Source organism: Struthio camelus, chromosome 1 (assembly GCF_040807025.1).
Source record: "Struthio camelus isolate bStrCam1 chromosome 1, bStrCam1.hap1, whole genome shotgun sequence".
Lineage (NCBI taxonomy): Eukaryota > Metazoa > Chordata > Aves > Struthioniformes > Struthionidae > Struthio > Struthio camelus.
In genome coordinates this window covers 98,852,793-98,861,830 of record NC_090942.1, presented here as the reverse complement: position 1 = coordinate 98,861,830, position 9,038 = coordinate 98,852,793, and positions in this window count along the sequence as shown.

Genomic DNA, 9,038 nt, shown 5'->3' with positions numbered 1-9,038 from the left:
CCTACGCTTAAATCAGCTAGTGGCATAAATCAGTAAGATAATTAATACTAACAAGCATCTTGGTCCTACTCAAAAGATGCAAGAATTATACTCCAAAGCTGGTTTCCAAGTGAGAAAGCAGATGCTTATCAAGCAGCGAGTTTGTTTTTTTTAAACTTCTAATATTCTTTGTCTAGAAGGCTGTTAAGCAAATCAAGGAATCTCTAATAACATTTTGAATTGTATTTAAATAACAGTCTGCTCAGCAGTAAAATTCAAGAGTTCATAGCCTTTCCTCCTTCTGTTTTTCCCAAAATATCGTAAGCAGCTTCTGTTCCAGCTACATTTAAGACATTCCATTTTCTGAGAGACAAGCTTAGCTTGACTGGCTGAAAACTTTGCTTCAAAAGGGAAGGAAAAAAAAGAAAAAAAAAAAGCAGCAGCTTGATGGCTTTAAAGGTTAAAAAAAAGTATTGCACTAGGAACTGAATGACGGCTCGAATGGTAACACAGAATGCAATTCCTCAGACATTCACTAGTGGATCCACTTGCCACTAGACTACCAGAGGCACAGTTCATCAATATATAAGATGTCGTACCCTGTAACAACTATGCTACAACCTTCCCAGCACTTTTTGTCTCACTGATGCCCCAATTAATTTCGGTTAATCAACTACAAAACCTAGCACTCTAAGTTCACTTCCTATTTAACTATCTTTGTATTTAATTACCTTACTTCATTATCTGATCATGCATGCTATCCTTGTCCAAATTCTCCTAATTATATAAAACTGAGGACTTTATTAAAAATTGTTTACCAGCATAATTAACAGCATTTTTATCAGCCATGTAACAGCTCTTAGCTTCAGTATCCTTCACCTATTAACCTATTCACTTCTGCTACTTGGCACAAGACACACTACAAGTTCCTGCCAGCGCTGTCCCCTCTCTTTCACCTGCCTCGCCCTCCCTCTCCTCTGCTGCTCCTGGCACACGTGAGCTTGCCTCTTCGGCATTCCCACAAATTCCTACCGCTTTCCCCCACATGCACTTCCCTACGTCGTCTTTTTTCAGTATTTCTGCCTCATCATCTCCTTTGCCCATCTTCAATTACTTCCCTATGCCAGTTTCAACCCTCCATATACTCCCTCTTTCCACACATTTTTTCCGCTCTTACAAGCATTCCAGGACCTCCCTTCTCTTTATTCCCAGAAGGTACCTTCTAGATTTAAGTGCTCCCACCTCCCAAGCCGTCTCCACTTCATTTCAGTGAACACAGTCACCGCTCTTCCGCCATTTCTTCTATTTTACTCCCATAGCTTACATCCAGGCCAAAGACATCATTCCAGATTTGTTCTTAAATGAAATGTAGCAGGCTTTTCCTACTCAATCTATTTCTAATTTGTTTGTCTCCACCCTCTCTCACTCTATTCAAACACCTCAGCCACCAACTTTCCAAATCGCAGCACTTGCTGCCCTTTGCCCATCTTACTATCTTTCCACCTTTCCTCATCACAATCCCTGAACCTCTTTTCTTGGTGACTTTGATTTCCTAAGCTAGCAAGCAATGATTTTATTTGATGTGAAGCCCTCAGACTGCACCTCTCTCAGCCACTATTCAACTTTGTAACTATTGAACTCAGCTTTCTTATAAACCATTATGGAGCTCAGTCTTTCTGGTCAGTCATCTTCTGGCTGTGATGAGAAAAAAAAAAAAAAATTAAAGACCACCAATTCATTAATATTCAATATTTTTTCCCAGTTGCCTCCTCCCAACACCCACATCTCTTTGGCCCAGCCAACTGGCTATTCTCCTCATCTGGTGCTTTCTAAAACCTTCACCCCACTGCACCGCAAGGTTGTCTTCGCTGACCTGAAATGAAGTTTCTTTTTCAATGTCCGTTTCCTATTTGTGCCCTCACGCTGCTGAGGGCTTCAGAAGAAAATGTGTGAAGATGAAGCCAGCCCTCACTACAAGTTTTATTACTCCTCTTGATTTTTCCATTTTCAAAGCCAAGCTGAAATACTTCTAACACTCAGATCAGATTCCATGCTCTTTCTAATACTTGTTTTTGCAACTTCCTACCTCTTTCCTGACTAGACCGTAGTGACTTTTGCAGAGGAACAAGAAAGTAAAAAAACAAAAACCAAAAAAAAGAAGGAAAGAGATGGACTAGCGGTATAGTCTCTCTTTCTTGGATCTCATTTTCCTTGCTCCAATTTTTCTTCTAGCTTCTGACTCTTTGTTTTCTCCTTCAATTCTCTCAACTCTTCTACCCTTCAGCTGCATTTCTTACAGTGTGAGCATAATCTTTCATTTTCCCCTCTGACGGATGGGACCTGGATAAGTCTTGCACAGTGTATGGAACCTGACATAATTTGTTCATGTTCTACCTCAGCTGTCCCATCTTTAAACATTACTTTGTGTTCACTTACATGTAATGATCCTTTCTAGACTACATCGTTACAGCTTAAGTTCAACAGCCTGAGCTACTTATGGAAGAGGAGGACTGAAAGATGGCCTCCTCACTATATATAGGTATATAAACACTGAGAAGTTGCCTAAAGTTGGGGACTTCTTCATCTTGCATACAAAGACATTTAACAAGATCCGGTGACTGGACGGTGAAGTGAGAAAAACTGAAAAACAAATGAGAAGCAATTTCCCTGTGTTAATCAATCGGTCATTCTGGAGGTGTTGCTCAGATGCTGGACTCACTCCCACTTTACATCCTCATCCAGACACCCTCCTCTCCTTTCTGAAAAGGAGACACCTGAATTCAACTTCCAGGGAAAAACATGACAGCTGCTCATGAAAGCAGCTGACAGCAGTGACTTTTGGCATGAGCATGTGTACTTCCCTCTTGTCCTCCTCTGCACTGCTGATGCAGCTTACCACAGAAAATTAACATCATCATTTAGCCTTCACCACCCACCAGCCATCCTCACATGCTTTTGGCAACTCTGCCTTATGTTCTTTACACAGCTACCATAATATAAATGAACCTTAGGGTACAGAAGTGCTCATGAACTGGACTTACCGAGCATGTAATCAGCCCATCTGTGCAGAACGCCTAAGAAAGCATAGCTCCATACACATACACAGCTTCCTGGCAGACTTCCACCATCTTCTCTGAAGCAGAGAAGAAAACGAGGACCATCAAAGGGGACAAACTTACTGAAAGTTAGTACATGCACACATGTGTGTGTGCACACACACATTATGCCAGAAGTGTCCTTAGCAGCTTGGATTCTTACTTCTATAAGGTCCAAAGGGTCTTTCTTCTCTCATAACTTGTATCTGCTCACACAGTTCAGTACAGGTTACCTGGAATGTCACAGAGGAATTGATCTGGTCTTGTTTCATCTTTTATCCAGTCCTGTATCCTGACCCGAGTTTAGCATCTTTTCCTAGAAATTCTGTAACAGTTTTAAATACAACATGGCCAAAATTAAGCTCAGATTTCCTTGTCTACTTCTGCGGAGATACCAATACTGTGACAGTAGTTTCCACAGTCTCTGCCTCTCTTTCTCTCTCCTCTTTCAACCATACCCAACATTTCTTTCTCTAGGCTGCCTCCAGAACCTGAGGTCTCTCGTCAGCCTGCCCATTTTTAATTCCAGCCCCTCAACACTCCTCTTGACCGTGAGAGCCTCCTTACCACTGGCCGTTCTATGCTCACCTTGCCTCCTCAGCGCTATTCAATGTAGCGCCTCCAAGATAATTATCCAAGCTGGCAGTTTCAGTTATGCTTCTTTCACTGTCCTGCCACCTTCACAAGCTTCTCAGTTCCATCAGCGTTCGTCCTCTGCCTCCAGGAAAATACTTACCTGCTCTCCCATTTTACCATCTCAATGTACCTCCATCCTATCCCATGTTATGACACCAGCCTCCACCACAGTTGTCCCACTGTGTGGGCTACCCTCAATAGAAAGCTCATGCCTAAGGCTGTCTGTAGAGATACCCCTATCCTCCTTCCCATCAGTTCTTTGAAGCACTGTTAACCACAATTCCCACCCCAAAATAGTTATGTTTCCCCTACAGGAAGCCTTCCAAACAGAAGAGCGCTAGTGGTATTTGGAGCTACTCACACTAGAATTCACTCTGTTGCAGCCGCCAAAAATGATAATTTGTCAGTTGCTGGTCACTTCAAAAAGGCAACAAAAAATCCCACAAAAAAGAAGAAACACATTGAGAAAGACAATAAGAAACAGAAATTTATCTTCTTTATAATAATGCAGAGAATTATATCCCCTTTTCAGAATATTTTGAAGTTACTTTTGGTTTTGCGCACTTAGTGTTGAGAATCATGTTAAATTTTTGACCTTTAAAAGAAAAATAGTTTTTGTAACAAAGGCAGGGCTGGGCATCTCTAGCCCACAGTCCCAGCTCTGCCACAGGTTTTCTGTGTTATCTTGGGCAAGTTACCAAGTTCCCAAATTTCAAGAAGTCTGAAGTACCTGATGCCTCTCCACTACAGTGAACAAGTACACAGCTCCCGGCATTCGTGACAGGGCAGCCAGTTCAGGTCTGCATGTCTCTGTTTGCCCATCTATTAATTCTTCTCCTCTAGTAATTAGACAGAGATAATATTAGTGCCTCATGTAGGTGCTGAAAAGCAAAATTAAGCACTTGAGGAGATTCGCACAAAAGTTGTACAGCTGAATTTCTCTAAAAGCAAAAAACAAAAAATCCAGCAAAACCCAAAGAATCTGGACAGCAATAAAACGCCCCAAATCCTCATTGTGGAGGACGGATAAAGGTATATAAAAGGACCTGTCAGCTACTGGACAGGTATTACCTCTCCTTCGTGTTAAATCTAGAACATTCTTTAAGTTTACATTATTCACCTACCACCTACATACTTGTATCTTATTAACCGTGACGTCAGTATCTAGCATGCTGGCAAGTGGTATCACCAATGATCTGTGCCTTAAAAATACATGCTGAACCACCTATAAGGCAGTGCCAGGAAAAGAGCACTTCTAGAAAGAGTAAAGGAAGAAATCTGGCCAAACTTCAATTTAGTTTTTGTTTATCCTTTAAGAGCAGTCAAGAAAGCAGATGGCATATTGTTTCTGTAGAGCTTCTAAGAGAGCTGATCCATTTATTTAAGAGTCTTATCTCCTGTCAGCCCTATGTTTGGGAAGTGGCATATTGTGAGGCTCCCCCTTTTTACAGGAACACTTCTCCTAAAGGCCTGGAAAAGTTTAAGCCTTCCTGGCAGTCAGATGAGCCCCTTTATCCCATCTGGCGACAAACCTTGGACAAATATAGACTGCCATCTGACTAAGCAACTGTCAGACTGAAAGACATGTATGTAAGACAGCAATTGATCCGAACATCAGTTAATCAGCTCATGCCTTCCCAACAATACATTATGGCTGGTAGGAAATCATATGAGACGACTTTGAACAGTACACTTCGGGGGGGGGGGGGGAAGGGGAAGCAAGCATCTGCCTTAGTCTTCTTTTTTTGGAGCGGAGATACTATAGCTTCCTCACTTCTAAGAAGGCCTGTTAACTGCAGCCTTCTCCATGAACCGGAAAAACTGGGAAGTCTCGCACGATTTTCTTTCCACCATCTCTGGTTCTCTCCCCCTTTCACTTCTTGGGACAAAGGGGAAAGACAATGGACTTCAAAGTAAGTTTAGCTCAGTCTAAAAAGATTTCTACATAAAAGTCTAAGGTTTCAACATAAAGACTGTTTAATGTAAGGCATACCAGTCCACCAGCTTGGCATATGGAAAGGAATGATGAGGGCTATTAGGAAGGTAATAGGATAAATACAGATCAGTCTTTATGACAGTAAATTATTTCATGTTGCCCTAAGAGCATCAAGAATATTTCGAGGTTTATTGACAGGAACTTCTTCTGTCCAAAATAAATTAAGAAAAATAAGTCTAATACATACTAAAAACAGTCAATAAAGTAACTGAAGTGAAAAGACCCCTCCTTTCTGGTCAACATACATTTCATCAGTTTTGTCTTTTGAATTGGCTAACCCTGAGGAAAGCAACTAAGGGAGAGCAACTCCATTGACCCAAGTTTCAATCTACTCCTGTTACTTCAGGCCGAATCAAAAGTTGAGGTAATTTAGAGTAACCTGACCCTAGATCTAGCAAGTTCTAGCAATTTTAAATCATAGTCTCTGAGAAAGCTTTGATGCACGTATACGTAGATACATCTTAGTCCTACGCTCGGGAAGATTATGTTTGATTATCTGAACCCCACGTTTTGGGCCACAGACACTCACGTGCCTTATCAACGCTGCTTCTAGTCCTCCGCTGTTGAATGGGAAGACTGTTGAAGACTTAGGATAACCTAAGGCATACAGTTACCTCTACTGGAATTTGTGGGCTGGGTACTTCACCGAGAAATTTATTTTCTTTTGCTCATGATTCTCCAAGTACTTTACTTTTATATTTCTAAAAGTAATAAAAATAAAGCATTGCATTTTGCAGAGCTATCACGGTACCCTAGGAGTACATTAGATAGGGTGCCCGCACTTCAAAGAATCAGCATATTATTTCAGTTAGAAATAGCACAAATTTGGATGCATCAGGCAAAGTACAAAAATTCAAGGAAACAGTGGATATCTGCTGCCAGACCACAGTCTGTCTAGACAGCTACCTCTAAATTAGTGGGAAAGATTCCACTTTAATGATAACTTTCAAGAAGAACTTAAATAAATGCCTTATCTGGTAATAAGAGGAAAAGCCAGTCTCCCAGATAAATTCTGAGACACAGTCTATAGACACATTGTCTATTTAATTCATTTATATCACTTAACGGCCCACACCGAAGAGGAGAGAGGAAAGCAAGCTCCCAACTTTTACCATCAGCCATCCAATGATTACTGTATTGTCTTGATGACATATCATGGGTCCTCAGAGAGAATACATGAGCAATCAATTCAACACATCTACAAAAAAGCAACATATATTTATAGTAAACTCAAAGTGAATTATAAACCGGAAGACATCTCTTTCAATCCTCTTACTGAAGTGTCTGAACAGAGAGAGAGAGAGACCTCTCCAAGAAATAACGAGTTAGTTTGGGGAAAGCTGCCCCTTTTTACCCAAATTCCAGGATAGAGAAGTTCTTGCTGGAAACAGTGGATCAGAGTGATACTTCCACTGTTAGCAGAGAGCAAACAAAAGCATTTCACATTTCGCAATGGAAAAGGTCTAAATTATTTTACATTACCCATTTTCCACCATGCAGGAAGCTTTGTTTGCTTGAGGGCTTTTTTTTTGTTGGTTTGTCTATCTTCAATTAACCAGAACAACCTTCCTTTTATAAACAAGAAATGACTAGGTTCCTCTAAGGGTAGTGACTTGTTTGATATGAACTGCAAACTTTAAAGTTCTCCTATTCTGCCTGCTCCTCATCCCATTTCATTTGATGGCAGCCATTTCAAATCTTGCAGAGGACACATCCTTAGATCTCAGCAAGCAGGCAAAGCTAGCTGGAACTTATTTCCTGTTAAATATGGTAATTAGTTCTTGGTCCACACACGCATTTTATTACCTGGGATACTAAAAGAGGAACCTCTTAAGAATTTTCTCTCAAATACCATATTTTGTTACCTAAAAGAGGAAAATCTGCATGGGCAAAGGTAGTTATTAAAAAGAGGAAAGGATGCTGATACAGACCAAAGCAAAAAATGGAAGCTTCTTATTTCTCCAGGTGATGCTATAATCTATTAGAAGGTAGGACATTTTAGGATTACTGTAATACATGCTTTCCATTATCTGGGGGGCTGCTGCTCACCCATATGCTGCTGCTTCTTCTGTTAAGGGCAGCAAGGGCTACTCATCCTATTTGTGGGGCTGCATGCAGTCAAACTAAATTACTGCACCTGTGCTGATGAGGATCAAGTGAACATGTAGGGCCAAAAAAACCTGTAGCAGCTGAGCTACTTAAAGTGGTGGGGGAGAAGAGAGCTGGCATGCTGGGCTTGTTCAACCAATGTTGAGTAAACCCATACAAGTACAAATTGAAAGGGTTTATCACAACTCAAATGCAAGCATAAGAGCTTGAGTCATAACTTTCTCCTAGCCAGGGAAGACAGGATATTCAAGCTACGATTGTACAGAGGAGTCCTCAGCCTTCAGCAGCATGGGTAAAAGAGCGTGTTCTGTTACTAGTTTTCATTCAAGCTTTTGTGGGTTTTATTGGTGTGCCTTCCACCAGCTTTCAGAGCCACACTCATCAGTACGCTTCGAGAGCCAGCCACAAGGGCTGAGGGGACAGTAAGGGTTTGACGGCCATACAAGGAATGTATCAGAATGTTCAGAGCGTTTTATCTTATTCAAGCAAAGCTGGACTTCTAATCTAGACTGACCCCCAACCTTTTTCCTCTTGTGTGTGAATTACCAACAACTTGTGGCTGGAATGCAAGGTCTATTACAAGGAACACCTCCCATAGTAAAGCTGCCTAAGTTTGTAATGTGCTACAGATTTCATGCAAGAAACTGAAGTTCAGTAACTTCCACTACAGTATTGACTAGGAGACCTAAATGGCATCATGATAACGTACAAACCCAGGATTAATAATGCACAGCTTTAAAAGATACTCATGGATAAATCTGGCATTATTTCACAAGGATGGGTTTGAAATGAGCAGCACGCCTAGAGATGAGGAACAAGCTCAGACAAAATAAAAATGGGGAAATGACTTAGGTTGAATGAGAGTCTCTCCCTGTAGAGAGGTTTTAACAAGCATCCAACACGACTGGAAAGTGGACAGCTTTCTGCCTCAGGGTGGTCAATACACAGGCAAAATATAAAACTAAAAGATTTGAGTCAGTGTTGTCTAACTGGACACGCTTATTTTACCAGTACTCCTCCTTAGTTTTCAATAAGTATGCCAAGCTACATTTGGAGGGAAAAGTTTGCTTGCTTACTTCAACATAAAAAAATCAAATCAGTTACCATAACCTGTTTGTGTAATTACTTACGCTTCTGGCTTAAAAAGCCACATGGCCAATGCCACAACAGAAATATAATTTAGTTAATCATCATTACACAGCAGTGAAATCAGTTGCACATTC